We start from the raw sequence: 16924 nt of genomic DNA on the forward strand, positions 1-16924 counted from the left end.
CACGGCACCGGCACAGGCACTGGCGCGGCGCGGCGCGGGGGGGAGGCGGGATGCTCCCTCAGCTGCCCCTGCCCCCGGGATGCTGACCCCCGCACCCCCCCGGAAAGGTGATTCCCTGCCCGGGAACTCCCCCCCGGGGATGCCCGCTGCGGCGGGGATCCCCGCGTCCCTGGGGGTCCCCGGGGATGAAGGCAGACCGCGTTCCCTCCATCCGGCCATGGAGCCGGCCCCTCGGCAGGCCCCCCGGCGTTCGCAGAACCCCCCTTTTCCCCGCAAAAGCGACCAAAGATGCGCTCATTCGGGGGCGGCTGCAGGTGACACGGGGGTTCCGCGATGCGCAGGGCCCGGGAGACGGGGTTTCCTCTTTGCCCGATGGTTTTATGGAGCTGGGAGATTTGTGCCCGAGATTCCCTGCACACCTGAAGGAAAGGCATTAACATAGAGACAAACGGAACACGCAGTGGCCGGGGAGACAAAGCCGCCTTTCATGCCCTGTTCCTGCTGCCTCTCGTTAATAAATAAATGCTTTTCCCTGCAGTGGCTTCCAGGAGGAGTCGCTTTAAGCTCCAAAAGGCGCTTGTTTGCGTTTATTTCCGAGGCTGATCCTGAAGCATCTGCGCTCCCAAAGCCTCGCTTGCCCAGGCAGTGCGGAAGGGAGCCGAGATGCTCTGTTAGCAGCAGCAGGGGATGTTGTGGCTGTTGCACTGGATTCTGCGTTGAAGGGGAGCGGCCATACTCCCATCCCACGGAGGTGACCTGGAGGCGGGAGGGCGATGGCTCTGGGCACGGACTGCAATGGCCCCAGGACCTTTAGAGCCCCAGAGAAACCCCTCAAGGGGTGAAAAGACCTGGGTCTTTGAGCCCATCGGTGAGAGCAAAGGAGCACAGATGGCAGGATGGGGATTTGCTTTCCATTTATCATAGCGCAACCAGAACCATCAGGAAAAATGGGAAGGGAGCAGAGCCGCTGTGCCCAGCCCAGCCCAGGCGTGGGGCGTAGCCTCTCCTCCTGTTTCCCGGGCTTGGAGCTGGAGCCAGCGCTGTCCCACACCTGGCACACGAGGGCACAGCCCCGGCACACGCACCCGGGGCTCTGCATCCATGGGCGGCCGTGGCTCCTGCTGCCAGCCCGGACCGCTGCGCTTCCCCTCCCCGGGAGTGCTGACAGCTCTCAGAGCAGCGTTACCATTGCAGGGCCGTGCACACAGCAGGGCTCAGGGACCATTTACTTCTTGTACACATTTCCTCTCGCTAAGCGTGATTTTCTGTGGTCTCTTTTTGGCCTCAGATGTTTCTGAAAGCTTTCTCTTTTCCCTGATTGGTGACCATGCAGAACTGCAGAGAAATGCAGGGGGAGGTAGAAGGGACCAGAAGTGTTTCCCACGGCAGAGGGAAGAACAGTATTTTAGATTCAGGAAGCTGCTCGGAGGAGCAGGGAAACCACCTGACTTCTCTCTTCTTTTGACACAAATCTCTGTGGAATTTCCCCTTTCCCTATCATTTTGCTCAGACAGCAACTGAGGTTCTGCCTGAAAAGGAAGGAGATACCCGATAGCATAACTTGATCTGGAGCTTGCCTGCTCTACCCTGCCCCTCAGCAGAAAGGGCACTTTCATACCCAGGCAGCTGAGTTGCTAATCCTTGTCTGTTTTTGCAGGCTGAAATCCCAGCAAGACCACAGCAGTTCTCCCAGTGAGAAATTCAGTGCAAGGTACCTGTGAGGCCTCTGGGGCAATTTTGAAAAATGAGGATTTTCTTTGTCTCTGGGGCATTTTGAAGTCCAGAACACTTAGCGTCAAAAAAAAGGGCATTGGTCTCATCTCCTTTTAGCAGTATTTTTCCTGTTGTTCAGCCTAACTCTTGTGGAGTCAACTGGCTTTCATCATTTGAGACGCTTTTCTCTTATCATTTCAGAAATGGTTTAGGACTAAATCCCTTTCCCCCTTTTATGCTGCTCTTCCCATATAAATGGAAAATCATTATTTTCTATAGGACCTTGGGAATTTTGACATATGAAATAAATAGAGCAAGGTCCTTGGTGCAGTTACCAGAGCAACCTGAACACTGGCTTTGAGAGAATGAAGCCTAAATAACCGATTTTAAAAATATTTTCCTTCAGTTGAGGGTAACTCTTGGCAGGGACCCCAGGAGGTGAGTGGTCTGTTTTAATTTATCCAAAGCCCATCTCTCCCCGAATTCCCTGCTGTGAAACCCTGTCATATTTGCCATCCTGGCAGAGAGATGGAGAATCTGAGCTCAGCCTGGATTCCACCCTCTCTGGAGGACCCCAGAGTTCAGCAGCACCATCAGAGGTTTTCGTTCCTCAGGCAAGTGCTGTGGGGGCTGGTTTTTCTTTTACCTCCTTTAATTTTGTTCCTGCAATTTCCCAGAGATGCCTGAAAACAAAGCACCTCTCAGGTCTCTCTTGCCCTCTGCCAAGGGAGCTCCTGGCACAGAGCCCTGCCTGGAGCACAGGGCAGTGTCCCAATGTCCCTCCCTTCCTCAGGGAGCCCTGCAGCTCTTCTGCAAGGACAGATGTTGACCTCCAGCAGCACAAGCAGGTGGGCTGTCCTTCTTCAGCATCCTCCACAGGTTGCAGATTCTCAGCCTCCTCCGTGTCTGTTGAAGGTGTGCTCCTGCAAATCCCATGTGGGGATTTTGGTGTAAGGAGGAACAAAGCACAGAGTCACAGAACGTGCTGAGCTGGAAAGAGAAGCATTGAGTCCAACACCTGGCTCTGCACAGGACATCCTAACAATCCCACCTTGTGCCTGAGAGCATTTTCCAAATGCTCCTGGAGCTCTGGCAGCCTCGGGGATGTGCCCATTCCCTGGGGAGCCTGGGCAGTGCCCCCCAGCACCCTCTGGGGGAAGAACCTTTCCCTGATATCCAACCTAAGACAGGTCCGGCCATTCCCTGTGTTATCCAGCACAGGGCTGTGCTAAGCTCTTCCCCATTTCAGGCCAGCCTCAGAACCATGCCTGCATTGCAGGGGTGTCTCCCCACCTCCCACAGCCCTTCCCAGCACCAGCTCTATCCTGCAGGGAGCCTCAAGCCATGCTGGTGTGAAGATGGCAAATACAGGAGATACCATCCCATACCCCAACCAGGAGAATATTGCTTTCCCTCCCTAGGGGACATTCCTTCCCTGCAACAATCAGGTGTGTCACAAAAGCCCCACAAATGCCAACAAATCCACTTCAATCAGTTTCTCCCACCTCCATGTCTTCTCTGCAAGGATTTGGCTTGCTCAGTTGGGGGGTGCCCATGGAGAGCATCAGTACCCCATGTGGGGCAGGAGCCAGCCCTTCACCAGGACACACCAGACTCCTGGCACCAGGGGGACACCACCACATCCTCAGGTGAAATGAGAAAAGCAGGTGATAAATGATGAACACAGGAATTATGTGGAAAAAGCAAAGTCCAACACTCAATCTGAGACTCCAACCTGGACATTGACTAACCACAGAATCAGAGAATGGCTCAGGTTGGAAGAAACCTTAAAAATCATCTGCTTCTATATATCTCCTGCCTGTTAATGTCAACTTCCAGAGCAGGGGAAGGCAGAAATGAGAGTTGTAGCTGTAGGCACCAGTGCTGTCCCTCCCAGAAATTGACTGTCCTGGCATAGAGGCCTGATCCAGCCACCCATCCTTCCCTCAGCTGGGAGAGCATTGACCCACTGTAATTCCACGAGATGTTCAACAGTCCTAAGAAAAGATGAGAACATTTGTTGTAGGGACAAAAAGCAGGACTTTATTATGATGAAACCCACCCCAAAAAGCCTTTTATCTCTTGGCACATGGTGATCAAAGGGAAAAAATCAAGAGCAAGTAGTTTCCTCCACCTGGGAGAAAAGCAGTTAGGGTTCCCTCCAGCCCCTTTGTGACATATTCACCTAGGCAGTAGGAAGGAAAAAAATCTACTCATCCTTCAAGGAAATGTGTGCCTCTTTTATTTGCTGCCCTCCCCGAGAAACTCATTCACTCCTTGTCCACCCACACAAGCAGGAATGATGAATGAAAAACAAACCATAAACAATTCAGCCTTCCCTTTTCCCTCCCAGCCTTCCAATCAGATGTTCCAGCCCGTGCCTCAGCACCCAGATTCTGCCCGTGGATCGCTCCCACCGTGTGCCTTGGCTCGCCGTGCCGCTCGCACGCTCGTTCCTTGGATACAGACAGCCGCATCCAACACGTTTGTCAGCAGCTCCAGCTCCAGGAGAGCTTCACTCAGCGTGGAGGAGACAGGGGAGCCTCTGCACCACTGCCCAGAGCCAGAGGATTCCTCTGGTGGGACTGGCAGAGGCGACACTGGCAGGGAGCTGATGATCAGGCAGGCAGCTCTTCGTGTCCCCCAGAAGGACAGCGGTGCCCAGGTGAGATGTGTCACTAGAAAGATGACAGGGTGCAAAATGGCACCAGTGGGAGCAATGCTCCCCAGAGGATGGTGTATCCCAGCCTCCAGCCCTCCAGTGACAGATCCCTCCATCCCAGAGGTTCTGCCTGGACTGGATTTCACTGCCAGCCCTGGATGTTTTCTCTCTTCCTTCTCTCCACACAACCTCCTTACACCCCCCTGTGTATCAAATAACAATTGCAGCCATACCAGGGCATCAGGTACATCTGTGCACTTCTGAATTCCCTTCATAGGCAAAGTGCCCTCCCACTTTTGCCTGTTTTGTGTATTTTTATGTACAAATATGCTGAGTGGGTGTATGCCTTATTACATGTGTAGGAAACATGGGGAATGAGGACTTGAGGTATCACCACAATAAAAGAGAGGGACGAGGCTCTTTGGCTTTGCTCTTGATTCCCTGTTTAAATACAATTTGCCATTGTTAGATAAGAGACCCTCTCCAAATTACTTCTGAGATCCAGGAGGCCATTTCTGCAGCAACAAGTTACTGCTTGGAGGCAGCCTGTGGCTGGAAAATGCCCTTGATATTACAGAAATGGTAACTTGTTTAATAGATCCAAATAAATAGGAAAGCCCAGGAGCTCAGGTGGCAGCATCTGAGCCCTGTACTGAGAGGTGCACAGACCTTAGGGCAAGGCTAAATATAGGTCCCACAAACCAGAACAACAGAGCTTTTACTGAGAAGATAATCAAGCCCTGGAGGAAACTACACAATATAAAGCTGAGATTTAAAATAAATGTGAAATGAGTTGGTGGATTTGGGACTAGTTCCTTATGGAAAAGTTTTCACATCAGAAAAAAATCGTTTGGTGAAATGGGCTCTTTAATTAGCAGTTTCAGCAAGAAGCCAGGAGGATTGGAGGGGTTCTGGAGCCTCATCCCTCACCTTTCCATCCTGCCCTTTGCAAGGAGAGCTGGGATCAGGGGAGGGGTGGGCTGTCCCAGGCTGCTGCATGTCAGAGGCTGAAGAAGAGCCCTGTTTGCTCTGCTTGTGCTCTCCTCTTACCATGCCCTTCCCAAGAACATCCTGCACTCTCCAAAAGCAACACCCAGGGCAGCAGGTGCTGAATCCAGGCAGAAAATCCACAGGACAGGTGTCCATAGCCCCTGCACATGAGGCTCTTATCCTGCACCCACCAGTGGCCAGGCTGCAGCCACTGGGACTGTCCAAACCAGTTTTCAGGTAGCCAGATCCTGAATGCAACATCCCAGATGTGATGCCCAGGGAGAGAGGCTGGATCCCACCCACCAGGGAACACCATGGCACTGCCATGTCCTCACCCGGCCCTCCATCCAGCTAAAGGGGTGCAAATTAAAAAATAAGACCCAACTTATTTTTCCTTTTCCTCTCTCATTCTTTCCTTGCTTCATCTCACACTGTAATCTTGTGGTTTCCAATTAAATTGTGTCTTTATCTCTCCTTTCCTCAATAAGTTAATGAAAATTACTTTTGCTCCAAGGTGGAGCATGAATGTCTCACTCTGTGCTGAGCATGAGAACAAGACACAGGGCCCAGGAGGAACAGAAGCTCCTGCTTCCCTGGGGAGTGATGGGTTCAGTCAGGCTCCTGAGCTCCCCCAAGCATCTGAGCCTCAAGTTTCCATTTTCAGCTCCATTTTCAGCTCCTTCTCCTCCTTGCAAAGCCTGTGCAACAGCAGTGGGAGGTTACAAATAGAGCAAGGCAGCTCATCTGCTGCAACTCGCTGTGTGATCCGTGGGCACACACGTGCACGTGCTGGATCCTCCCTCCTCAGGCACCTCCAGCCTCTCCCAGCACACCCAAGGCCACGCTGCTTTCCCGGTCTGCAGCTCCCTCCTCAGCCCTTTGCTGAGCACGTCCTGCCTGGAGCTGAGGACACAGGCAGCACCACATGCATCTGCACTGAGATTAACCCTGCACAGCCAGGGACAGCAATTTGTATTTCTCACCCAAAATTCATCCCCTGGGAAGGATGCCAGGCCAGCTCTGACAAGACAGAGGCTTCAGTAGGAGTCTCTGCTTGCTGCAGGAGTGATGGGGCACTGACATCACCTGCCTTACCTGCCCCAGGGGTGCTGCTCCTGCCTCTCTCTCCTCTCCTGAAGGCTGGATCGCACACACAGACTCATTGCGGCAGGGACACGGGCACTAAAAGGAGGGATGATGGGAGGTGGTCTCATTCATGAGAGGAAGTTAATGACTAAAAACTACCTGGAGGGCAGGCAGAAAGGCAACAGAGCCAAAGTCCCCTCCGTGGGGCATGTCACACAGGGCAGTGGCCTTATAGTGCAGCTTGGGAGGCTGAGGGTGAAAATCCAGGTGATCTTTCTTTCCCAGGAGGTGGTGCATCCCTAGGAGAGCACACAGCATGGGGGCAAGGGCCCTGCATTGTTTGGGGCTGATGAGGCTGAGCCCAGTGAGGCCGTGGTCACCCTGACCTAGTGCTGGCAACAGTCATGGTGCAAGCAGGCACCAGCCAGCAGCATCCCATCCCACTGCCCCTTCCAGAACCCCGAGACTCTGGGATATGTGAGCTCTACCCAGTCTGGCATTGCTGTTTCTGAGCCCCCAGCTAGTGGGGTAATGCTGGCTGCCCATGACACAACACACAGCACTGTCTGCTCCCTTCCAGGAGTCACTGCTTCTTCATGCAGGGAAGCAGTGGGGACCTGAGTGAGGCACTTCAGAGCAGAGATCTGGCACAACCCTTTTGTTTCCACAGGCTGGGGATGGCCAGGGAGGCAGCAGGAGCCTTGGCTCTGGTCTGAGAGGAGTAGTCTGTCCCTAGTCCCCCAACAAGCACACCCATTTCCTCAGGGATACTCCCTGGACTCAGTGGGGGAGGAGGTGGTGCGGGGGTCTCTCCAGCCTCAGTGAGAAATGCCCAACAGCAAAAGGCTTCATAAAATATCTGTTTTAACAAGGCAGAGTAAAAAGAGAAATGTCAAGGGCAAGTAAGCCTTATGGCCCTTCAGATGCAGAGCACCCTGCATCCGTGCAGCATGGGATGGACCCAGGATGGATTTTCCCCAGCGCTGCACATATCCCTTCCCTGGAGAGAAGTTCTTCCTTTTTGCTTCCTCAAGTTGTCATAGATCCTTCTTTTTATTCTGTCTTACTAATGCAGCTGTTTTATATTGCCATTTGCTGTCAGGTCTGTCATACTGAGATGCAGAATTAACCCCCTCTCACAGGTGCCAGAGCCCCTTTCCTTCCCAGCCCCCTGCACTGCTTTCCCCAGAACAAGGGTCTGTGCCTGCTGTGCTGCCTGCAGACTGTCCCACAAGTCTCCAGCAAAGCCAGTTTGCCAATGCTTCTGCTTTGCAAATAGCTTTCCTCTCTAACACAAACTAGGTGCTGCACACATCACAATCTCTTACCTGCTCCATCCAAACCTTCTGGAATCCCAGCTCTGCATTTCCCCACCTGAACCTCATGGTATTTGCTGAGCAGCTGTAAAACAATTAATTTAATTTAATTATTGAGAGGATTTTCATGTTTCTGAATACTTTCACACCATGTTATCTCACACCAGGGCTGGTCTCTAATTCTCTTTTTAATGAGTTCCCAAAATATTCCCATAAGCAATATCCTCAAACCAGCTCCTCTACCTAGACACTGTGAGAGGCTGAAACCCCCCTAATGGTCCCTGGGGAGGGAGAAGGACTTCTTGCTGTGCTGGGTGCATTCTGTATTGGCACCAGGCAATTCCTGCTCTCCCCAGCAGCAGATTTAGGGGAGCCAAGGTTTTCTCCTCCTGGTGTGATTCAGTCCGTGCTCCTTCAGTCCTTCACTCTCCTGCAGGGTTATTGCACAGCCCCAGCTGGGACCTGTGGGTCTAAAAGCAGACCAAGAAATTACCTCATAAAAGTGAAGGTTTTTACCCTCTGACACCAAGCCAGAGAGGACTCTGCAGCCAATTTGCTCTGTGAGAAACCAGAGCAAGGAAAAATTCAGTACCTTTGTCATTTTACTCATGGCATCTTTGAGGGAAAAGAAAAAAGATGTTGCCTCTATGGTAAGGGTCTGGCTTATGGACTAAGAGGTTTTCAATTAAACACCTCTGCAGCAAAATCCAAAACACTGGGATGAGTTCTGGGACAACTTTTTTGACTGGGAGTCTCTGGATAAGCCACAGAGAGCAGGAATCCCAGGTTTTCAAATCCCAGACAGGTCTCAAGAGGACAGAGAGGAATCCCACCCAGAGCCACAATGATGCTCCAGAAAATATCCTCAGAGCAGCTCTGAAAGAGATAAAGGCAAATGTTAAATAATTACTAAATTAACTTTGATACTTTGAGACATTCCCTGCTACAGTACAACATTTCTTAATGCTGCCCATGGGAAGTCACTCACAGGAAAGGAATAGTGCCTGACTCCTCCTTGTCACAGCACCCAGGTCAGGCTCACAGGACTGCAGCTGTGAGCTGGGGGGCCTCTCATCACCTCAGAGCTGGCAGGAATCAACCCCACCACCTTGTGAGTGACAAGAGACTCTGCTGCCTTAGATAACCCCTCACCACAGTCCCTTTTCTTCTTGGTAAAGCTTAAAATGAGAAGCCAAGTCGGCATTTCTCTTCCTCTATGGAAAACTGTGGACCTTTAGAGGGAGGTATCACACCTACCTCCCAGCAGTGGCAGCCCCCCTCTCACCTCTCACAGGAGGACAGCAAAGCTGACCATACCTCCATGTATCAGCACAGCTGAGACCTTTGCTCTCCTTGAAGGACAGCTGTGACTTCCTACCAGGGCAGCACTGGAGTATGGCTTAAAGAGCAGCTTTACCCTCCTGGAAAAGACAAGGACTGGGCTCCAGAAGATGCCTCTTCCCAAGTGTGGGGCAGGACACCTGGCTGGGCCACAGAAAGACAGAGCAGTGCTGCAATACTTGAAGAATGGCATCAAACACTCATCCTGCTATCCCTCACTCCACAAAATCATACTCAGAGATCGTCTTGTATCTCCTCTAAACAGGCTTGGCCACCACAGCCAGCTGCTGTGGTGAGATGAGATGCCTTGGTTGGTCTCATGTGTGCACGATGAGGAGTTCAGAAGTTACAAGCTATAAATTCTTCTGGACCAAAGCTCCCAGATTCTCCAGGCCAGGCTGAGAAGTATCTGTGTAAATAGGTTTGTTTACAGTCAACCAAGTGTTTTCATCCCAGGGACCCAACCAGATGCCTGTCCTGATGATGTGACTGCCAAGCAGCATCAGCACCAGCTCCACCAGCACTGGGCAGAGCAGCAGCTGCCCTGCTTGGGTCTGTGCCCACCCCACAGGGCCCAGCCTGCTGGAGAAAGATCAGCCTCATGGGACACATCACCTGTCCCAGAGAGGGCAAGACCAAGCACAGGGCCAGTGTGAAAACTCAGAGCCACCTCCAGGAACAGCTTTGAAGGGGGCAATTCCTGTCTCCTAGATTTGCACAGAAGCTCACACCCTCTCACAGACCTGCTCCCGGGGCAAACCCCTGCTCAGCCTCAGCACCAAGGCAGCTCCGCAAAGCACAGGGGATGAAACACTGCAAAACAAGCTTGGACCAGGGCCATGCCTGGCCATGAGCCAGAGAGGGGCCAAGAGCACTGTGAGCAGAAAAGGTGTTTATAAACACCTCTCCAAGCCTCCTGCACAGCAAGACAAGCTGTGGAAATGCCTTTGGCTCCTTCCTGCTCATCTCTGGCTGGGCTCCACAATAGCTTCCAGTGCATGTTTTTGTCCATTTATTTTAGAATTGGGAGGCAGACGAATTGGAAGAGTTTAAATTAAGTTCCAGTGCCTCTGCTCTCCTCCAGGTAGGTGTTACTCTATTCCTGGGTTTATGTAGCATCCTTGAAATTACTGCTTTAGGTATCAGCTGTGCCTGCAGGGCTGCATTCACTCACTCACACACACACATTTGCCCCCAGGAGCCAAAAGGCAGGTCCTGAGCTTCTGCAATGAGCTTAACACTGCTAGAACAAGTCTTGAATACACCCATTAGCCTTGTGGCTGCTGCTTACCACCACAGGAAAAGAGGATTCAAAACCAGGGGCACTAAAATCACTAGGTGGGTGCCAGGTCCAGGGGGACAATTACCTGGATGCAGCAGAGGTTCTACCATAGGAATATCAACTACTTGAAATCCAGTCAGGGATCTGAGCCCTTGTCTGTACTGCACAGCTCCATCTGCACAGGTGGACTTCGCTCTTCCTTGGGTGAGTTTTGGGAGAGTTTTTCTTTCAGAGTCATGTACATCAAACCCCACAGAGGATGGGGAGCTGGGATTCTGTGTGCTGGTTTTGGCTGGGGTAGAGTTAATTTTCTTCTCAGTAGTAGTTATGGGGCTGTGCTTTGGATTTGTGCTGAAAACTTGGCTGATAACACAGAGATGTTTTTGTTATTGCTGAGCAAGGCTTACAGAGCCAAGGTCTTTTCTGCTTCTCATATCACCCCACCAGCGAGCAGGCTGGGGGTGCACAAGGAGCTGGGAGGGGGACACAGCCAGGACAGCTGGCTCCCACTGACCCAAGAGATATCCACAGAATTCACAGAATCACTGGGTTGGAAGAGACCTCCAAGATCATTGAGTTCAACCCAGCCCCAACACCTCAACTAAACCCTGGCACCCAGTGCCACATCCAGGCTTTGTTAAACACACCCAGGGATGGTGACTGCACCACCTCCCTGGGCAGCCATTCCAGAACTTTATCACCTTTCTGTAAAAAACTTTTTCCTCACATCCAACCTGTATTTCCCTTGACACAGCTCATCCCAGACCATACAGCTCTGCTGTCCTGGGGGTGCCTGAACACCTGCCTGTGATGGCAGGTGGGAACAGATTCCTTGCTTTGCTTTGCTGGTGCATGTATCTTTTGCTTTCCCTGTCTTTATCTCAGCTGCCAGTTTGTCTCACTTTCCTCCTTCTGATTCTCTCTCCCATCCCATCAAAGGGGAGTGAGTGAGTGGATGATGGTGCTGAGCTGTCATTTGGGGTCAAACCACAGCACTGTGTCATGCTGGCAGCAGCCAGCCCACCTGAGAGCTGAGGACTCACTCCTCTCCCAGCAGCAACAGCCAGGTCAGCATCTTCAGAGAAAAACTTCTGGGGAAAGGAAAAAGTCAAAGCATCCTTCTCTTGGATGCAAAACTGTTAAACTGTGATTTGTTCTAAATCTCATTTCAAAAGTGTGATTTGTTCTAAATCTCATTTCAAAACTGTGATTTGTTCTGGTCTTCCTTCTCATCCTCGCAGATGTCTGGGATTTCTTTGGCCCCACATGGAAGCAGTCAGCCCATTTCCTCCAAGCTCTATGAGCACCCTTGCTCCCTGGGAACAGATCGCAAAATATCTATTCCAACATCCTCACATACTTTTTAAGGAAAGGGGGTTTAAAGTAATCTAAAAGAATCACAGCCTGCAAAAGCTGCATTGGGGAGGGGCTGGAGTATTAACCTCAAAACCAGAAGTTACAAATGGCCAGAAAGCTCCCCTGGTTGGAGGAGGAGATGTGGAGGTCCAAGGCACACTCATACCTGGAGTCTCTAGAGCCAAGACTTCTCTCTGCCTTCTCCCACCCTTTTCTCCTCTGGGACCCTGCACCAGCTGGACTGCTCTTGGACACATTAGGGACCCCATCTGGTGTGATCCAACAGCTTTAGAGGCTAAAAATTAATGGCAGGATAAAGCAGGCATTGTGACATGGGAGGATGCACCTCGATCAGGCAAAACTGGAAAACCCAGAAATCTGCAGACAATGCCAGCCAGTGCTTTCTAAAGCACACTTCCCAAAAACATGCCTTGAGGGCATGGATTCACAGTCCACAACCCCGAGCATGTCCATGAGCCCAGAAGGAAAAGCAGGACCAGAGAGGATGTCAGCTGCCTTGCTGCATGGCTGTGCAAGTCCAGAACCATCAGTCATGGCTGGAGGAACAACAGAACCATCTGGGCACAGCTCTGGAGACAGCAGCAAGGCAGCATGAAAAGAAGAGGAGTCAAACAGCAAAAACAGAAGGTGCTCTCATCTTAATAAAAGGATGAACCAGCTGGTCACAGGAGCCAGAGCAGCTGTGCCTGTGAGCCAGCTATGCCCACCTTCCTGGACGTCCCTCTGGACAGAGCACCTTCCCAGCCAATACCACGGGCATGGGAAAAGGTAAGGGAAGGAGGAAGCCCCCCCAGGCATCACAGCAGTTCAGCTGGAGGCAAAGGAGTCACCTGGGAAACAGGCAGTCACACACACGGGTGACACAGCCTTTGCTAACTGCTGCACATGATGCTGGGCTCTAGTCCTTGCTCCTCCTTAGGACACAAGGAGCAGAGAGCCCTGGGTTTATAAATTATTCTCACTGGAACCAGAAAGATTGGAATTTGGTGGCCATTTGTTGCTAGCTTTTGACAGAAGAGCAGCCAGCACTTCCTGGATTATGTGGGGAGCTGGAGAACCATGCTTCCCTCTTAATGTCTCTGAGAACCAAGAACTGGGGAAGGTCCTCACTCTCTGCAGGTGATGAGACCTCCACGGTCAGAAAGAACAAATGAGGGGGAAGCCAGCTGAGAAAAGGGCAGTGGGGACTTGCAGGCCAGTCAGAGGAGAAGAGAAAGCACACTGGACTTGGAACAAGCCATCATGAAAACAATCCCAAACTTAATTCGCTTGGATAGGACATCACATAGTGCTTAGAAGAATTAGCCCTTTATCTTTGCAGACACAAGAAGCAAGAACTTGTTCTGCCATTGTGCAGTCCCTGACTCCTTATTTCTTTGTTTCTTTTTTGTTTGTTTTTTGTTTCTGAAGAGTGAGCAAAAGAGGCGTCGTTACAGCTCACCATGGAAACTGCGGCTGTGGACAAGGAATGGCTGATATGTCCTCGGGATGTCACCCTCTAGCAGGTGGCCAAAAAGACACCACCCTGTACCCAGGACCAGTCTGGATGCAGCCGTGCCCCACTCTGGAACAGCTGGAAGCCAGGCTCCCTGGCAGGGTTACCCCTGAGGCAGTGACCCTCCAGCTGCCCCGGGGAGCAATCCTTGCCTCGGTGCTCCCCCAAAACAGATCATCAAAGGAAGTGGAGCTGCTTTCTTGGAGAGAAGCGGTTCCAACTGGAGCTGCAGTTGTCCGTGGCCAAGCTTTCCCATTGTTATTTTACAGTCGCTTGATGTTCTGAAAGATATTTAGAAAAATGACTTTAACTGTCCTGTGCCAAACTGGGTGAGGGTGAAAAAAAAATGAAATTTGGCAGGGATGTTATTCATTCAGCATGTAGCTTGGATGACGTCCAGTGACTAACACAGGAGTTTTAACTGATCTGGGAGACTAAAAACCATTCACAAATAATTTGATTTAGGGTCACTGTGATTTCTTTTTATAAATAATTTTCATTGAGAAGTATTTTTTTAATTAGGATCGACAGATCCTAATAGCAACGCTATTGTGTGCGCCGCTCATCATTCCCATCTTCCTAAATGACTTTCATATGTTGTGTGCTGGTTTCTTGTTTGCTGCACACGATGGGGCTTGTTCACAGGGTAACCAACGCCTCACGGCAGTGGACGAGCCGTGCTGAACTCCTCTCTCCAAAGGCACGCTCCAAGGAGGACTCAGATGGAAAGCAAAGGGAGCTTCCACCATCCTGTTACATGTTCCTGCTCAGGGGCTAGTCTGAGCCTTCACCCAGCCTCAGACATCCCCCGTGGCTGTAAAAGCCTTCTGAGTGCTCTGCATCTGAAAGACGGCAACAGCAACTTGGCTTTGGTGCTTCAGTGCTCCAACTCCCATCACGGCACAGGAAGTTCTCTGAACTTCCCTTTTCCCCTTGTCCGTGGTGGAAAGAATTCTTGCCGGACAAGAATGGGACCAAGGGAAATATCTGACACAACTTGGAAAAGTCTAAACTCAGTCACCTCCTAACCCAGCAGATCATCCGACTCAGCCTGAGCAGATCTGGGAAGACTGCAGGAGAATTCCGACATTCGGATGAGAGAAGAATGACTCGGCGACTCAAATGAATCTTGCTTGGCAATATCCTCTGTGTGTGACAGCCTTTTCTTTGACTTGCACAATAACAATTGCAGCCCAGCCACTTCAGCTGCTAATCTTATCTCTTGTTTGAATGGCTCTTAGCTTGCCTCCTGTTGATTATAAATGTTTGTACAAGTTCTTGGAGTCAGCGGAGTTGTTGTTTCGTAGCTGAATTGCAGGCTGGGGCTCCAAACTTTGAGATGCTCACAGTAATGATCAGATATGTTCTTAAAAGCCCACTGAATTGGATTTCAAAACAAAAGGCCCATTGATCTTAAGCCTGAAATCCCAGCCACAACTCTTAAAATTTCTTCCCTTGTCTTTCCAAGGAACTTAAACTGGTGTGAAAAATGACTACAACAGTCAAAGAAAGGAGGATTATCTTATGAGAGGAAGGTAACTAAATTTGGTCTCATTTAGGCTATCAGAACAGTGCTGAAGGGGGTATAATTGCTACTGAGATACACACGGAAGGAGAGAAACTGCTAGAAAATCTTGTGAAATCTCCAAACTGAGAGTTGTGGGGCTGGACATGAAAAGATTTCTGATTTTCAGAGCAAAGAGGTCTGGGATGTGTTTCAGCAGAAGCCACAGAGGCAGTGCAGTGTGCAGCCTGATAACCATGTGGGAGCCACTGATAGGACTGCAAGAGGCAGGACGGGCAGCATGTGACCAGGAGCTCCTGCAAGATCCCAGTCCAGCCTTTGCCCTGTACAAGGCCAAACCTGGACAACGTATGGAGAGACTCCCCTGGCTCCTGCACTTATCCATCACCCTGGTCCATCCTATTTTGCACCTTGCCTCATTCAGCAGCCATCCCAAGCTTGCCTTGGCCACATGATCTTGTTTTAGCATTGGGCAGACCAATTTAAGTTCCTCTGGGTCCACAGGATGGGCTGCTGTGGTAGAGCTTCCACTGAAAAGATTGTCTTCTGGGAAGAAAAACACTTTTTTCCCTTTGTTTTGTTTACTTTAATAGGCAAATGCCTTATTCAAGCCAAATTCAGGCACAAAATCAGAGCATTAGGTAGTGGCTGTGACTTCCAACACTAAAAGGTGCTGGGCAAGCAGAATCCCACAAAACATCAACCCACCAAAGCCCCGACACTGGCAGGTTGTTCCCAGGATTGTTGGTATCCACATGAAGCACATCCACTCCTGAAAAGGTACCACTGGCCTGTGCTGGGAGGAAAAATAACCTCTGCTGCTGGCCAGCATCCTCAGCACCAGCAATTTTCACTGCACCCCAGTCAGAGATAGACTGGGCACGCACCCCCAGGGCACAAACACAACTCCTCATGCACTTCCCAGGTCTACCGCCTGGATAAAGCATGGCTCATCCATAAGGACACCTGCTGGTGACAGCAACAGGCCGCGGGTTAGGTTGTTTGATGTCATTTGACTTGAAGATAAAAAGAGCAAATCAAGAGACAGGGGTTGCCAAAGCCCCAGCCTGCAGCCTGCCATGGGGGCACCGTGGCGATGCCAACCTGGACACACAGTTCCCATGCCAGGAAACACCCAGGACAGCTCAGGTGGTCTGAAAATCAAACCCAGCATCCAGGGAGAGCACAGCACATCCCAGCACTCCAGGCTTTCTGACAGCTGGCAAGCTGCAGCTCAGCCAGGGCTGAAATATTGTTTCTGTGGTAAAAGGAAACTGTTTCTCTGGGTATTTGTTTTATTACCCATGGAGTCGGCATCACCACGGCTTTAACCACAGCCATGGGGCAGGCCGGGGGTTCCTCCTGGCTGAGCATCCTCTAACGCAACAAGATGTCTCAGCAGTTCACTCCGTCTCCTTGAGAAAGCCATTTGTGTGCCAAGCACATTCCGCAGGCCACCCCAAAATTCACCTCATAGCGCCACTCTTTGTGCAACACTTGCAGGATTTTTGGGATGCTAAAGGTACATCCATGCCTTCCCCAGAAGTCAGCAATCCTGGAAGCAGCAGGCAGGGAAGCAACTTCTACCCAGAGCAATCCTACCAGTTTGCTTCCTGACCTGCAGCATCAGGAGAAAACATCCTTACTTGGGCTGGAGCTGGCTTAAAATTGAGGGTTTGGAAACAAGGACTAGAAGCTAAAGCATCCCCTCCAAAACCCACCCCCAAACCTCCAAAACCCACCCCCAAACCTCCAAAATCCACCTCCAAGCCTCCAAAATCCCACCTCCAAGCCCCACCTCCAAACCCCCGCTGCGGGAGGGCGCCCGATCCCCCCGCTCCCCATCCCCGCTGCGCTCCGAGCCTCCAAGCCCCGCGCCACGCCATAGGCCTATTAATTAACTTCACCATCAACCCCGAATAAACACATATCCCACCCGGGCATCCCGGGCATCCCACCCGGGAGGAGGGCCCGCTGCCGAGCGTTCTCCCGTACGGTTCGCTGCGGGGAGCACGAACCCGGCGGCTCTTCCGGGCCCCGCCGGCTGCCCCCGGGGTGCGGGAGCGCGGGTGCGGCGGGGCCAGCGGCGGGGCCAGCGGCGGGGCCAGCGGCGGGGCCGTGCAGCGCCGGTGCCGCC

The sequence above is a fragment of the Onychostruthus taczanowskii genome, unplaced genomic scaffold (assembly GCF_017590055.1).
Source record: "Onychostruthus taczanowskii isolate IOZ18803 unplaced genomic scaffold, ASM1759005v1 scaffold14, whole genome shotgun sequence".
Classification (NCBI taxonomy): Eukaryota; Metazoa; Chordata; class Aves; order Passeriformes; family Passeridae; genus Onychostruthus; species Onychostruthus taczanowskii.